The sequence below is a fragment of the Macrotis lagotis genome, chromosome 1, assembly GCF_037893015.1.
Source record: "Macrotis lagotis isolate mMagLag1 chromosome 1, bilby.v1.9.chrom.fasta, whole genome shotgun sequence".
Lineage (NCBI taxonomy): Eukaryota > Metazoa > Chordata > Mammalia > Peramelemorphia > Peramelidae > Macrotis > Macrotis lagotis.
The window spans coordinates 21,791,578-21,808,718 of record NC_133658.1 but is presented as its reverse complement, the minus strand read 5'-3'; the positions used below and the strand labels follow the sequence as shown (position 1 = coordinate 21,808,718).

The window sequence follows — 17,141 nt, the reverse complement described above, 5'->3', positions numbered from 1 at the left end:
CCTGTAATACACTCCTCTTCAGCTCTAACACCGAGCTTCCTGAACTTCTTTCAAGACTTACCCCAAATCCACCTTCTTCTAAAGTCTCCATCTCTCAATCCCCACAGCCTTCACTCTAAGGTAAACAGCCACCTACATTGCATATATCTTCCACAAACATAGCAGTTTGCAGGGTGTCCCTCCATTAGAATGGGAGCTCCTTCAGGACAAGAGCCATGGTTTTTGCCTTTTTTCTAAATCCAAATCATTAATAAATGTCTGACATTGTAAATATAAATACTTGTTGATGGATTTTCATAGTATTTTATATGACTACATACCAGTCATAGAATCAATGATTTTTTAGTACTGGAAGAGACCGCAGGGAGAACCTATCTCAACTCTAACATTTTATAACTGAGGGAATGGAGGCTGAGATACTCAGTGACTTAATTGAGGCTAAGCAATTAATTACTAGAAGAACCCAGGAAAAGAAGGCTGCCCCCTTCTCTCAATAAGAGGTAGCCCTTCTCCTGGCCAAGACAACCTGACCTATGTGCATTCTAGGAACCTCACCCCTCTACCATTCCCACTTCTTATCTTTAGTCTCTACTTCCTGACTCTTTCTCTGCTGCCTACACACACATTTATATTTCCCCCGTCCCTCCCTGGAACCTACTATTCCATGTTGGCTACCTTCTTATATTTCTTCTCCCCTTCTCAGGGAAGCTCCTTTTAAAAAATCAGCCTACATTGGGTACCATCCTCTCTCCTGATTACCCTCTTTTAAATCCTCTGCAATCTGGTTTCTAACTTTATTATGTGATTTGAAGCTATTCCCCCAAAAAGTATAAATGATTTGTCAGTTGCCCAATTAAATACGTTTTCTCAGCCCTCATCCTCCTTGACCACTCAGCATCTTTTGCCCCTTAACCACCTGCTCCTCCTAAATCCTCTCTTCTCTCTAGCTTTTTGAGACACCATTCTGTCCTGGTGCTCCTCCCATCCACTCCCAGGATCATTATTTCAAGAAATGATAAATGAAAACGGCCTGTCTTTCAGAACCAGAGAGGATACAGAGGAAGACCAGGTGATAAAAGGCAGAAGTCCTGGGAAGACAGCTCCATTTTTCTACAAATGTAAGAGGACACGCTGCCTTCCAAGGAAAGGGCCAACCTCAAGATAAAAAGGTCCCTGAAGGAGGAGTCAAAAGTCTCTTTGAAGACAGAGGCAAAGGTTACAAGAGGGGCAGGGCATCATGCCCTCTGCAGCTCCGGCTTTACCAGCAGACACACCAGAGCAAAGTTCTAGCTCCTCCCCAAATTCTAGTTCCAACAAGGCTGGACTCACTCCTTCTCACTACTGCAGATATGACAACAGAGGGTGCTCGTGCTCCAAATCAAAATCCCCTAAGAGGAAGGAGAAAGAACAGAAGCCAAAAGCCAACAGAGCATATACTGGAGGGCCTCACATCATGGAAATATTATCCACTTATGGAAAAATGTAAAGGAAAATGAGGCTTCCTCCCTATCCAAAGACACATGGGATCTGAGAATCCAGATGAAGATAAAAAGAATTTCCGGAAGGAGTGATGAAGGGCTGCCTGGATATAGTGATCACACAGCAAGGGAGCTGAGAGATAGAGACAGAAGAAAGGAGGAAGCATAATGACTCCTCTCTGTCCCACTGAAGACAAGACCAGAGCCCCCTCCTCTGCCACCAACACACAGCAGCTGGGATGGGAACTTTCAATCCTCATACCCTCATAATAAAACAATATCTGGGCCCCTGATCTCAACAAATTAGACCATCAAAATTTTAATTTTTTTTCTTTCCTTTTTAAAAACACTAAGTTGATATGAAGTTTTATTTATGGAGGATTTCCTAATTGAGGGCAGCTGGTCAGGAGAGAGGTCCCTTAGGCCAAGTTCATGACCAGACAGATGTTGTCAGCACCCCCATGCACAGGGAGAAAGTCCTGATCTCCTGGAAGTCAAGGATCCTCTGTCCAGACCACTATGACTCCATCCCTCTAGCTCCAGTTCTTCCCAATAAAACAAGACAGTTCAGTTTGTAACCAACCCTCGAGAGTAGAAAACTACCAGAGTCAGATGAGGCAAGAATATCAAGATCCTGAGGCCTTGCCCACCCCAAATCAGCAACACTTTTTCCTTCTGTCCTGGATACCTTTTGATAAATATGGGTGACCCAACGACTACTTACTGACCAGTTCTTTAAGAAAAGAGGACATGATCTGATGCAACTCACTCCACATACATTTTAGATAAAGCTAGGTCTAGAATCAATCTGCTTCCTTGAACTTTTTTTTTCTCTTGAGGTAAAAATACCCTGGAAATTAGTATAGACTTTGTGTCTGGCCCTTTTATTCACTGGTGTGAATGACTCCTTTTATTTACACACACACACACACACACACACACACACATCTCAGAAACTGGTAAATGGGTTGTTCTTTGCCAATCCCTGGGTGATGCCTCATCAAAAAGTCAGCCCTCTGAAGCTATGGTTCCTTGAGAAGCTTACAGGCTAATCTGCAAAATGCAAAGTACACTCTTGGCTTTCCTTAGCCAACACTAGAATATTTTTGCGTTGAGTTTTGTAACTTTGTAGCACTGTAGAAGTAAACCTCTAAGACTGACCAAAACCAAAAAAGAAAAGAGCAAACAGAAGGCAGCAGCATCTCCTGAAAGACCTCAAAAGAGAGGTTCCAGGAAATCCAGAGCAAAACCCAAGCCTCCCACATTAAAAAAATATATTGTAAGCATTTAAAAGAAGTTGTCAAATACTAAAGAACCAAAGAGAGGATCAGACAAGACAGGGCAGCTTTTACCAAACTTGAGGAGAGTTTTAATCCTGAAAAGCTGAACATCATTTTATGGGGGGGGGGGGGGAGAGAGAGAGAGAGAGAGAGAGAGAGAGAGAGAGAGAGAGAGAGGTGAACTTTTAATGGAACAGAAATTTTCAAGTATTTCTGAATAGAAACTTTGAAATACAGTTACACAAATCCAAAGAAACAAAGGTAAATTTACACGAACAACTGAAAGGTGCTATATGATGATACAATGGTAACAAAGAGGAGAAGAAGAAACAAGTTTCCTTTAAGAACCTTAATGAAATTTTATAGGGATAACTTTTTAAACAACTATAACTTTGAAAGATTAAGGAAGTTTTAACAATGCAATATCCAACTTTTTCTTCAATGAACTTCATAATGAAACACTGGCACCACTTTCTGACACAGCAGTGATGGATTCAAAGTACTTAAAATATTTATTAGTCACCTACTATGTACCACAGAGAACCCACTTTTGCTTAACTTGCTTTTTATAAGGAGTTTCTTTTTCCCTTTCTCTCAATTTTCCAAGAAGAAGTGCTAACCATAAAGCAGGGATTAGAAATACAGTTGCCCAAAAAGATGGAGGAAGTACAAGCAGGGCAGTTGTGAAAGCAATGTTTGCAATTTATATTTTTTAAAACAATATATGGGGGCAGCTAAGTGGTGCAGTGGATAGAGCGCCAGCCATGGAGTCAGGAGGATCTGAGTTCAAATCCAGTCTGACACTTAATAATTACCCAGTTGTGTGACCTTGGGCAAGTCATTAACCCCATTGCCTTACAAAAAACATATATATACACACACACACACACACACACACACACACACACACACACATGCATATATATATATGGACTGTAAAATTGGTAATTTCAGATACAATGTTTTTGTGAGTACTGCTGTGAATGCAGAAATGCTTTTTTGTCATTTAAATTAAAAATTAAAATTAAAAAAGTATGTTCTTAGCAGACCTGAGACTAGAACTCAAATAGACCAAGTACACTTCCCATCACAGTACTTTAGTCTTCTGAGGGTAGCTCTAAAAAGTGTAATAATTATTTCATAAATGACAACAAGGAGATTAAAAGAAAAAATCTGCTTGGCATCCTGCCATGGAAGATGACAGAAGGATTCTCCATAAATGATAAAGGAGATCCACCAGATATACCAATTGTGTATGACATTCTGCTGATTGAATCAAGTTTCAGAATGCCATCAGACATTTCAAATGAGAGCTATAATTACACAAAATTGTTCAATCTAATAAGCCAAACAGGGAAAAACAAAGCATACATTATTCTCTTGTCCCAGTTGTGCAGATAATGAGGTACTACTTTGCAAATGGTTGCAGCCCACTGAACTGGTCCCATTGGTATACAGAACTTTGACAGACAAGAGAGAAGGACAATGGGCTGAGCTCAAAATCAAATAGAAATGAGAGATGAGTCAAACAAGAAAATTCAATGACCCCAGGTATTTCCCTGAAATGAAATGCCATCTTTTCATGCTAATTTTTTTTTCTACTAGTAGTATATGGCAACAAATCAAGGAACTCCACAATCTCTGAAGCATCAGAATTGGGAGTCAAAGGGCAACCAAAAGAAACATGGTGGGTCTAAATCGGCTTTATTACCAATAACGAACTGTTCAAGAAACCAAAAAAAATCACGAAAGGTATTTAGAGACAGAAAAGGTAGGCCCAACTTACCAAGCAAGAAATAAACTTATTTCTTGGACATCCCTACTATTCTGATATTATCTATATAACCTTAAGAGATTCAAATACTCCCAGAACACTGGGTTGAGATGGACCTGAATTTTAGACAGTATAACACAACTGCGAAGTTCTTCATAATACAGAATGAGGGGCGGCTAGATAGCCCAGTGGACAGAGCACTGACCCTAGAGTCAGGAGAAACTGAGCTCAAATCCAGCCTCAAACACTTAATAATTACCTAGCTGTGTGACCTTGGGCAAGTCAGCTGCCTTAAATAAATTTAAAAATTTTTTTAAATACAGATTGAGAAGGTGAGGATAGGAATGTTCACATCAATGAGATCATAGATCCACTGACATATTGGTACGAAGTCAAAAATTAATCCTACAAGCTGACATTTCATCCAGTACTTCACAAGTGCCAGGTGCTTTACATTATCTTATTTGATTCTCCTAACAGTCACTAGGAAGCAGATAAACAAATGAAGGCTGTGATGTCCAAGACAAAGGTAAAAAAAAAAAAAATGTGCAGGAGATTTTGCTATAACCAAGGCTTTCATATCTGAAATTACAGTGTTGGCCTCATCCCAGAGAAATCCAGATGGCTGGAGACATGACAATTACTCATCCTTTTAATGAAAAATAGATGAATCAGAAAGAATTTTGAAATTCAAAGATTAAAAGTGAACCAAGCCAATCATTCAAGAGTCAAATTCAACAAGATCTGATAAAACATGAGGTGTATTTCCTACTTATCTTCTTTTTTAATGAAGTTAAAGATAACTATTTATAATAACATGGCATTAATATCTCACTTTAAAGTGCCTTACATACATTATCTCACTTGAGCGTCACCATAACCATGTGATACTTGCCAAGTATTTAGAGCTATTATTATTTCCACTTCACTGAGCAGGATTCAGAGAAAAACTTAACTGACTTTCCCATTGTCAGACTAACAGCAAATGTCAGAGGCTGAATCTGCATCTAGATATTCTTGATTCCAAGTCCACTAACTCATCTAATACACCTTTGCTGCCTCTTAAATACAATCTAAAAACTTCTGCAAGTTTTAAGCAAAATAGAAAAAGATCATTGGGAACAACAAATACTGCCTCACAGTAACAGAGAAGTTCTTTCCATGTGACTTTTGCTAAGATTCTAGAAAATGGATTCTTTCCACACAAATAAATGCAAATGCATCAGGAAAACTGTGGCCAAGGCTCCCAAGAGCCTAGCCATTCTAGAGCAACCCGCTTTTGTTCTAAGATGCCTCACTGGAGAGATGACGTACGGCCTCCCTTTCAGGCTTTCTAAATCATGGGCGTGCGCTGGGGCTGAAGCAAAAGGATCTCAAGATGGTCAGCAGAAAAGGCTCCTGCAGCAGTCCGGGCAAAGGCTGCAAATCCAAGAAAAGGCCATACAAACACATACCAGGAAATGAACTGGGCAGCCTCAATTCAAAGACACCCTCTCTTCAAAAGTCACAGATGAAAAGGGAGGAGAGAGAACAAAGAGGAGGAGGAAGTATACTCTCTCCAAAAGAACAATTCCTCTACCTCCAGGAGAGGGATCAGTGACATAGAATCAACACATGAACTTGGCCCCTTTCTGAAGCTTTCACACACACACACACACACACACACACACACACACACACACAGAGAGAGAGAGAGAGAGAGAGAGAGAGAGAGAGAGAGAGAGAACCACCACCATGTTGGTACTAAGGAGATTGGCACAAAGACTCCAAGTGACTCAATCAAAGATGGCAAAGTCAACCAGATGGTCAAACAAGAACTCAGGAAGAGAATGGGGGAGTTTTCAACAACAAAACACCTAAGGCAAGCTCTGTAATCATCCACAGTCGGGGGGGGGGGGCCTTAAGGGATCCCTCAGAACACTAAGGTGGCCTTCCAAAGACCCCTACCCCCTGAATGAAGTCATAAGCTAGCATGGAATCAGTAAGAAATGATGACAGCTAGAAATCCCAAACCCTTTTCTGGGTTTGTTTCTTTTGTTGTCTTTTCCTTTAATTCAAAAAAAAACAAAAATCAAGCTAAAGAGCCCAGGACAAGCTATAAGGAATGTGTCTGCTCTGCCTGAGTCAGGAAGATTGATTGTGTATGCAATGGGACATGTCCTCTGTGAACATAAAATCAACAATGGCAGAGAGATTCTGGTTACCTGTTAAGTATCAAGAGACTTGGAAATTATTTTATTTTTTTTAGTTTTTAGTTTTTGCAAGGCAGTGGGGTTAAGTAACTTGCCTAAGGTCACACAGCTATAATTACACAAAATTACTAAGTGTCTGAGGCCGCATTTGAACTCAGGTCCTCCTGACTCCTGGTGCTCAATCCACTGATCCCTATTTGATATTTGATATTTTTTAAAGCTCAAACTTTTCCAAGGCCTTCAAGTCAAGAAATTTAAACTAGGTAAACTATCTTTCACAAGTTAAACAAATGTCCCTCATCTCTAAAATAATGACTGCTGTGTGCAGATTTTATACACTTTCGAAGAGCAGAAACAAGTCCTTCTGGTCCAAGGCTCTGCCTGTGCCACCTCCTCCGATGAAGCCCTCTTGGATTTGAGTCCAAAGTTTCTCTTTCCTCAAATATTCCTGGAGCACCTCGTACGGAGTGCTGCTCTACCTTGTATGATACACAATAGGTATTCTCATAAGCTCCTCCAAGGAAGCTGTAAGTGGGGGGAAGGGAGGAGGAGGAGAAGGAGGAAGGAAGGGAGGAAGGAGAAGATGAGGTCCACAAAGAGAGTAGGCCTACTAAAGGCTAGAGACACAAGATGGGGCTAAAAGATGAGCTTCGAGCCACCAGGGGCACCAGGTGATCACAAACAAAGCAATGAATGTCCCAGAGCCTGCTTCCTCATCAGTGAAAAGGGAGACAAACATTCCCCACACACTGCCAACATCCGAGCACCTTGGGGAGCTCTAAAGGTGAGGGGTTGTCCTTATCGGAGAGCTAGTCACATTTGGACTGACTTTCAGGCCAGGCAGGTGTAAAGTTACCCACCTGGGTCCCAAGTGTCCCCTCTCGCCACTTCCCTCTCCCAGACAGTTGCCATCTCTTGACCCAGAGGCTCAGAGAGTGCCACATTCTCTCTGACAAGGCAGTCATGAAGGATGCACCTGCCCACCCCGCCTTGAGGTGGCGGGGCCTCCACTGAATAAAAGCTCTAATTGGAGCCCATCTGGTATTTCTAAAGCTGGTGATCTCCATGGGCATGAAGCTAAATGTAAGTAGGTCACTGCCAACCAAGGCTGCTGAAGCAAACCAACGGGCAGTCACCAGACTGGGCATCTCTCAGGGTCTCATCAGCCCAGCTTCTTCAGGTCCATCCTTCAGGGCAGCCACTGACACTTCTACCTTGGGGCATCCAGGGCTTCAAGGAGTAGGTGGCTCAGAAAGGTTTTCCTGGCTGCCCCCATCTTTCCTTTCAGTGTCCCTGGCTCTGTGGGCCTGGAGGAAGCTCCTGGGGCCTTGGGGGGGGGGGGGGGAGGCACCATCAGCTGGCTGACCAGGATGTGCCCATGGTCCCAGGGCCAACTCAGCAGGGTAGGTGAAGTCACACACACTCAGTCGCAGATAGGAGTTCCAAACCAAAGACCTCTTTAAGAGAGAATCTAAAGTATTAAGTAAAATTAAAAGCCTCTGATTTCTGATATATATGAAAACTTGATAAAAGAAATCCCAAGTGAAGAGGAGGGGAAAGCAGAAAGAGACCCTTGAGCTGAGCTCTAAAGGGAGTCTGGCTCCCCAGGGGCTGAGGAATGGGGGAAGCCTTCCAAGCAGGAGACCTAGGAGAGGCCAGAATGGTGGGTCTGGCCCCAGGAAAGGAGCAGAACGCAAGACGAAAGGAAGGTGGAATTAGACTAGGAGAGGATAAAGTCAGGGGAAACAGGAGGCTGTATTTGATCCTGGAGGCCACAAGGGTCATTCTGTGGGGAGTAGAGGGCCCAGAGACAAACCTGGAGTTCCCAGAGCTCCCCCAGGACTACCCTCTCCAAACTATCCTACAAACTCCCAAAGACGGTGCCCCCAACACCCCCGACACCCCACCTAGTCTTCTCTTCTCCAGGTCAGCCCTGCCCAGTTTGTTCACCCAATCCTCATCGACCCGATCCCCAGGTGTTTCACCCACCTGGTGGCCTTGGTCTGGACACTCTCCACTTCTCAACAGCCATCCTCTTGGAGGTCCCCAGACCTGACCAGAATGCTCCAATGGGTCTAACCAGAACCTAGTATAAGGGAGCTGTGGACCCCAGGAACATTTCTTAACAGAGCCTGAGATCGGTTTTCTTGAAGGCCAAAGGATCCTGTCCACTCCTACTGAACTTTCAGTTTGCTGAAACCCCTAGGCCTTTTTGAGATGAATTACTGCATCCCAAGGTCCTAAGCTGTTCCCTTGCTCCATCTGGGGCCACTGCAACCTCTGACCCACTCTGTCCAGGGGCCGACTCCCAAGGCTTACCTCTCCAGCTCCTGGCTTGCATTCCCCTCTGAAAACACACACATACTAGTAACTGAAAATAATATCCCAGAAACACTCCACTCCAACTAGGACCAAACTAGGAAATTACTCCTTACTCATGTCAACCGCCCCCCCCAACCAAAAAAATAACTTTCATTCAATAAGTATTTGTGGATCCACTATATGGAAATAATTGTGATTATTCCATTTTAGCCAACTCACACAGAACACTAAAAACTAATCTAAAAATAGAGGAAGGAGACATTATGAGGATCCATTGGAACTTAACCATCACTTTCTGAATTCATCCTTTGGAAAAAAAATAAAATTGTATCTTTTTCCTGTGTGGAAGCGTATAACAGGGAGGGGAGGGGAAAGAAGGGAAAGAAAGGGAACGGGGTGTCAGAAAAACACTAACTCTCCGAGTCCGGCAATAAAACACAGGATGTATAAAAATAGGGCTCCAAACCACTCAGGAAAATCAACAATTTCAGTTCCATTTCCTCAAGTATATGACAAATTCCCTCCCTCTGGCCCTTGACAAGGGCAAAGAGAGAGCAAAGCCATAGGTCGGGCCGAGGAGTTAGTTCAAAGTCCAGAGGAAAAGCAATTCAAAGCAAGCGCTGTGACTTAGCAAGTGGCCAGTCGAAGCATCCTCTGTCTCTGCGCTGAAGACTTGCTTCCATTGTGGAGTAAATTCGGGAGGCAGAAATCCCTCCATTTCACTGTTAACCCTACACAGACACACCTGAACGTGACTGCTACTCTAAGAACGTGTCTCCATTAAACTGAGTTAGAAAACAAACAAAGACTCTTCTGGTTCATTAAATAGGAAAATGAACGATTTGGGTTCAACTTTTTAAAACTGCATTACAGCTGTGTGTGGTTAAGGATGCTATAGGTTCTGGAAAGGGCTGTGGACTGGCTCTCACTGGATATTTGTCATGCTTCCTGGGACCAGTTTCAGGTCTCACTATCAAACTGAACTGAGAATCTACAGTGAGGCCGAACAAATTTGGACTTGACAAATGAAAGATTGGTTGAAGTACTTTTGTACCATAAAGAAAAGGTCAGTTAATGAAGAGAACGTCTATAAAGTAGAGGCACTTTGTGAAGTTAAGTGGCAAGAAGTCCTGGGTTCAAATCCCACCTCTGGATCCCACCAAGACCCAGGGTCCTCCTCTGCAGGAGTCAGACGTTAGGGTTGCCCCACTTACTTCAAGAGTGCTTTCCAGCTCTGACCCTAAGATCAGAATGTACAAACCATCTTTCACACACTTACAGGTCCCCTACCCTAACAATAATTTTCATCAAGTCACCAAAGCAAGGCCAAGGACTTCTACTAGGACAATAATTTAGTTCTAGTTAATCAATGTACTGGAAAGCAATCAAACTCAATTTCTCTACTTTAGATTTTTCACTAATTCTAACAGGCAGGAATAAGGAAGCTGATAGTAGAGTTGACTTTTCTCTTAGAATTTCCAGATAGGAAAAACAAGATTCCTGTCCAATCTGGCAGCTTCTTCCAGGGTTGACCCCCTGAGAGTCAACCACACTCCCGGGATTTTGATGAACACATTGTGCCCTCTTCACCAGTCCCATGATAACTTGGGAAATGGCCTAACCCATATAGTATCAAATTAATGAATTTAAATCACTTCAGTTTTAAGTGGCCAAAAACCTATGACTAGACATGGACTTTAGTCATCTCTAATCATTTTTTATTAAAAGAAATCTTGGTTCCCAGATTTATTTTTTATTTTTTAATTGACATAACACTATCACTGTTCCCTTCAGGATGACAACTTCAACTATTCAAAACAGTGTCCCTTGTGTTTTCTTATTAAAAGGGTCTAAAACTAATGTGGGATATTATCATGATCTTCATTACCCCACTACCTCCACTTAAGACTTTCGAAGCTGGAAAATGAGAGTTTCAAAGACATGAAAACTGGACAGTTCTCTAATTGGAGGAAAGAATCCTTTGATTAAAATATATATAAATGCAAAAAAAAAGCATTTAATTCAATTCAGAAGGGTTGTGGGACAGGTTTTGGTGGGGTTCTTAAATGGGTAGGATGGAAGCAAGGCAAGGGAAAAAAATCAGTGCTCAAATAGTAGAAATTTAGACAAGAGATGGCCCCCTAATTTCCAACACTAAAAAAGAGAAGCAAAAAGGGCAAGAGTCTGAAGACAGAAAACAAAAGTAAGGCTTAGCCTAGCAATCTGGCCAGCTGGGCAGAGAAAGCTTTCCAGATTCAAGTTGAAAGGCAAGGGCCAGATTTAGTGCCGTCTAAAAGTCAATGAGGTTGTGTTTAAGAACAATCAAAAAGAACCCAATGTAATGAAATTCAGGATTGAGTCTCTCAGAGAACAGAGAACAACCAAAATGTTTTTTAGAATGTATGCTTCTAGCACCTCTCTCTTTGTCTGTCTGTCTGTCTGTCTGTCTCTCTCTCTCTCTCTCTCTCCCTCTCTCTCTCAACTCAAGAGTGATATGAAGCAGTTTGACAGAGAGAAGAAAGAGAGAATACCAGGAATGGAGGGGGGAAGGAGAGAAAGAAGAACCAAAAGAAAGACAGACCAACCAATTTCTTGGGGGCCCTCTTTTGTGAGAAGCCCAGGCCACTTCCACCAGTAAAGGCCAAGCTGCTCCAGCTCAGAAACATAGGCATGTGGTCATCATTAGCAAAGCATGGTCAAAATAGACACTGACATTCCAAGAGTATGTCTGGAAAGCAGAAGTTTTGAAATGAGAGGGGAGAGGGGGCTTAAGGGCCCTGCAAAGAGTGATCTCAGGTAAAGAAGAACCCACTCCCAACTTCTGCTCCAAGCTGGGCTCCCAAAGTGGGAAGGAGGCTGCAAGGTTCAGAGAATGCTATTAGTTAGGGGCAGCTCTGAGGGGAGCCACCCAGGCCACGATGGATGCCAGGCAAGACCACCACCATGGGACATCCCAGAAAAACCAGAGCGCACTCTCAGGCAATGACATTTGGTCCATGTGGGAAGAAGCAACATGGCCCATGAATGAACAAAGCTCACAGACGTGGTAGTGGAAGACCTGCCTTCAGAGAAGGATGGCCAGGGGCTTTGGTCCCACCCAACCATCCTATACCTTCCATTTTTTATTTTCCAGGCAGTGATGGACAGGAGCAAAACTTTCTGTACTTGAAAGATAGGGTAGTCAGTGGTCATGGACTGAAAATATTCCCCATTGAATCATCAATAAAAACATATTCTCGATTACCAAAAAATCAGACTTTGGGATTCTTGGACCCAGGGCACCAATCACCATATTTCTCTGTTTCCTATTTTACTCTTTACAGTGGCTTCTCTCTCAAATCCAAACTCTTGAATACAAAGCATCTCTCAAAATCAGAAGCTATTTTTATTCATTACTCAATGAAACACATACCATTGTACTAGGCCTGGTAAAGATCAATTCACCCATAAATTTGTTTGTCCTAATCCTGCCAAGTCGTGTATTTCCATAATCTCTGCTATGAGATCATTAATCACAGGCAAAACCAAAGAAAGGATAAGGAAGTTTTACTATGAGATCTGGGGAGGGGGATCCAAAAAGATCATGTATTAAGCACCATCCTGACCCCATCTGGTGCTAGAGAGCTTTGTCCTTTTCTTCTCCAGCTCATTTTACAGAAGAGGAAACAGAAGCACCCAGGATCAAGTGACTTGCCCAGGGCCACCCAGCCAGCAAGTGGGTGATGTCAGATCTGAACTCACAAAGACGAGTCCTCCTGATTCCAGGCCTACTTCTCTATCCGCTGGACCACCCTACCACCCTTGTTAAGCACCAATCATTTCCAAATCCTGCTGCCCGGGCGTCTTCCCCTGGACTCTCTTGGCCTCCAGTTTCTCTCCACTCCAATGGACCCCACACCCAGCCGCAAAAGCGATGGCCTCATGTGCCAGCCCCCCACCTCGGGTGCCAGTGGCCCCCTAGAATCCCATACAAGCTCCTTCATTTGGCATTTTAAATTAGCTCCAGAGAAGCTCTCCCCTTCTGTATTAAGACACAGGCTCCCCATCAAGTACATGATGGTCCAGCTGAACCGGTTGCCTCCAAGCCCTGGTGCTGGGGGTCCCCTGGGGCAGAATGCTCTGCAATGAGGTCAGGAAAACAAGCTATGCAGACTCAAAACAGTCTGAAACCAATGCGATATCATTGGCTGGCTACTCCCTAAGGTCACAAACAGACTCCTGGGCTCCAGCCCCTACCTCGAACTCAGAACTCAAGCTCCCACCCAGGAGACTTCTAATGGGAGAGGACTCACTATCTCAAGACTGAGTCAGGCTTCCCCTGTTGGTCATTAGTCATCTTTGTGTCATGCCACCCAACAAGTCCCCTTTTCCTGTCACCCACTCTGCTGGCCAACACCAGCCCCAAGAATACTATTGCCTGCAGAGGGCATGGCCATCAACTGCTGCACTCCAAACACTAGCCTCCATGTCATTCTAGGGGATGAACTATTTAATGCAGAGGCTCACTGCTAGAAGAGGAGTTCAATGAGGTATCAAACTGACTGCAGAGGCTTCTTCAAGGATGGGAGCTGGACTGTAGAAGGCAGTAAGATTTGGGTCGGCAAACCTTTGAGAGGGAGGGAATTCTAGGTTGGGAAAATGATCTAGGCAGGGGGACAGGGGGCAGGAGGGAGACAAAGATTTGGGGGGGAGGGGAAAAGCTTAGCAGAAGATGAGCAAAGTGTTCATTTTGGTCTTTGTAATAACCCTAGCACATAACTTGGCAAATACAAACTCACTCTCTCTCTCTCTCTCTCTCTCTCTCTCTCTCTCTCTCTCTCTCTCTCTCTCTCTCTCTCTCTCTCTCCATAGGATTACATTTAGAAAAGAACTGACCTTGGAAATGATCTAGATCAACCCCCTCATTTTACAGATGAAGAAACTGAATCACCAAAAGAGTAAGAAACTTCCCCAAGGTCACAGAAGTATCAGAGTCCAGAGTCCAACTCTGATCATTCTGCTCTCCATCACGGGCTGTTGACCTTGTGCCAATTGATGTCGGTTGAAGCAAACCAAAGTGAAATGCTGCTAAAGAGTAAAATCCTAACTCAGCTCACTCTCCTCCAACTCCAGGGAGTCAGGCCCATGACCCAGGGGACTTCCAGCTGGGCCTCGAGCCCAGGGTTCTCACAGGGGGCCCATTTCCTCCTAAAAGGGAGCCCTGGTCCCCATCTAACTTCTCAAGTAAAGTGAGACAAAGAGGAATTCTTTGGGGATGTGAAGACTGAACAAGCACCTTCGAAACACCTGAAGGCATTGGAGGGGAACAGGAAGTATAGACCTGCCCCAATACAAGCAAAGAAATCCATCAACACTCATTCAAATAAATGTATGGCAGTCACGATTTATTGGACATCATATCTCTCGTGCAGAGGAATGAAACCATCAAACCAGCACGAAAATATGCTCAAAGACAAGCTGCAGGGAGCGTACAGACAGGAGCCTGGGACCTGGGCAGGCCAACTAGAGCCAGGCCACCAGCCCTCCACCCCCTGTCTGCGTGGAATGGAGGACGAGCCTAAAGGAGGCCCCTGTGCATTAGATGCAGAACCTCCACAGAGCAAGGAACCGCGTGGCCAGCCAGTGCTGTCACAACCCTACCAGCATTGCACATTCCTGGAGATTCTGTCCAGAGGATAGGTGCATGTGTGTGCATACGCACATTATACATGCATGCATGTGAACACACGCACAAGGACGTATACCTATATTGTGTGGGTGTGTGCACATGTGTGTATAGATATATGTGCATGTCTACACGCATACATATGACCATGAACACACATCAACAGGCACACAGGCGTGTGTGTGTGTGTGTATCTGAAGATCCCAGAGTCAGCCACAGCTCTTGAGACCCACATTTCCTATTGCCCCAGCATCTAATTCAGGCTTCTCTGGGGTTGTGAAGAGAGAGTCCGTCCCGGAGCCGGGTGGCACCTGCGGCTGTCGGCACATCACCAGAGGCCTAGGAGCCCCAGCAGCTCTCTGAGAGAAGACAGTGCCCAGCATACGTGGAGGAAACTTCCCACGATATAGAAATCCCTGGTCCACAACAGGAAAGACTGCTTCTCTAGCTCTTTGACAGCAATCCAGGGATTGCTGCCCCCATTTTAAAGAGATGGGAACAAGGTCATAGAGACAAAGTGATTGACATAGAGTCATGCCGCTATTACATGTGAGAGCTAAGCTAGAGACCTGAGTCCTCCCAAAGATTCGTCTAGTAGAAAGAGCTCTGAAGGGAGAGTCCACACCCAGGTTCGAATTCCAGCTCAGCCACTCAATCATCTTTGAGTTGGAGAGTCCCTGACCTTGCCCATGTCTCCATGAATCAGTCGCTCCACATTGTTTCAGCCTCTGCTGATGATGTCCTAGCTACCACCCTGGGGACCGGGCAACCAACACAAAAATGAGGCAGAGCCTGCCCTCAGGAGTGTTTTCTGCTCTGTAAAATGAGGCGGTTGAACTGGACCTTGAAGACTTCTCCAGCTCTCCATTGCCATGAACCTATTATAATTCTCAAAACCCACGCTGACAAAAGCAAAGTAGATGATCAGCAGATAAGGAATGGCTGACAAAATTATGGTGCACAAAGAGAAAAAATAATACTATTGTTACAAGAAACGACCAAAGAAGACATGAGAAAACCAAGAAAACTCCACTGATAATGAAGAAAAACAATTTTGAGAGGCTTAAGAACTTGGAATGCAGCAATGATTTCAGAAGAGAGTAAACTAGAGGCAAAGTGAAGCAGACAGCTATTTGGGAACAAGACCAGGTCAGGGTCTGCTCTGATGGAACAAGTTGAGGGATGAGAAGGATGAGCTACTTTTCAGATGGCAAAAGTCTGGAAGAGTTAGCAATAGCGGTAACACAAAGCATGACAATAAAGCATTAACAAAACACAGAGGGGTGGCTAGGTGGCACAGTAGATGAAGCACTGGCCCTGGAGCCAGGAGGATCTGAGTTCAAATCTGACCTCAGACACTTAATAATGACCTAGCTGTGTGGCCTTGGACAAGTCACTTAACACCATTGCCTTGCAAAAAAAAAACAGAGAACAGACAGAAATACAGAAGGGGAAACAGTCAATTAATTCAGTGTCAAGACCGAGTGTTCAATGTGACAGTGTAATGGATCCTGGGTGTATTTCTATGGACTTCCTGCCATGCCCACACCATGCCCATGCCACATTACCTTCACTGCTGTCACTTCCTCACTGGGATGCCTAGAACCAGGCCCGGCCATCACTTCCCAAATATCTCCAGCCCTGGCCATTGGCTGCCCAGGGCCCACCCCTACTCCTCCCATCAGAACAGATGCTCCGAGGTGGAGAGCCATTCCTGCTTGCTTGGCTCAGTAAGCCCACACCCAGTACTGTGCCACGGATGCTTTGTCTGGCTGCTGCGCTTAGTGGGATTTCCTCATTCCATAGCAATCTCCTTGTGCTATCCTTCATTCATGATTTGTTCAGTGGATAAGCCCTAAACGGGGTCTGCCATGCCTGAAAGGCATCCAGCTCCATCCTGGGGTGAGGTCTGCCCACTTCTCCCACTGGCAAGCTCCTGCTGAGGCCTCCACTGGGGTGGGGCCCAGACTGTCCTTCCTTTCCCTCTTGACTCCCAAACTATGCTGTCTCCTCCTGGAACCTCCCTCAGCTTGGCTTTCCTCCTTGCCTGGTAACAGCCAACCTCCCTGGGGCCTTCTCCAGGTGGATCATCCCTAGATGGTACTAGGTGGCACCAGGTGGCATAAGATGGCATAGAGTTCTGGGCCTGGAGCCTGGATGTCCTGGGTTCCAATTCTACCTCAACAATTACAAGCTGTGTGATCCTGGGTAAGTCACTTTATCTTGCCTCAGTTTCCTCATGTGTGAAATGAAGATGGTAATATCACCCACCTCACTCAGTTGCTGTGAGAAGTAAGTGAAATAATATTTGTTAAGCACTTTTCTCTGTTCCATCCCATGGTTGGCACTTAATAAATCACTGTTCACTGATGAAGGATGGGGATGACCAGATTTTAAATTTCAACTTGAAAAATCAAATTCTTTTCTCAC

The 17,141-nt window shown here is 44.3% G+C and overlaps 1 protein-coding gene across 4 annotated transcripts in view; it reads right to left on the bottom strand.

Moving 5' to 3' along the window:
• EXOC6B (exocyst complex component 6B) overlaps positions 1 to 17,141 on the bottom strand; it is a 525,494-nt gene that overhangs the window by 486,285 nt on the left and 22,068 nt on the right. The window contains exon 1 of one of the 4 annotated variants that reach the window (XM_074195713.1): positions 1 to 17,141. This exon is cut by the window's left edge and continues 12,628 nt beyond it. The exons of the other annotated variants lie outside the window; for them this stretch is intronic. The gene's annotated coding sequence lies outside the window, so the exon portion shown is untranslated. 4 annotated transcript variants of the gene reach the window in all.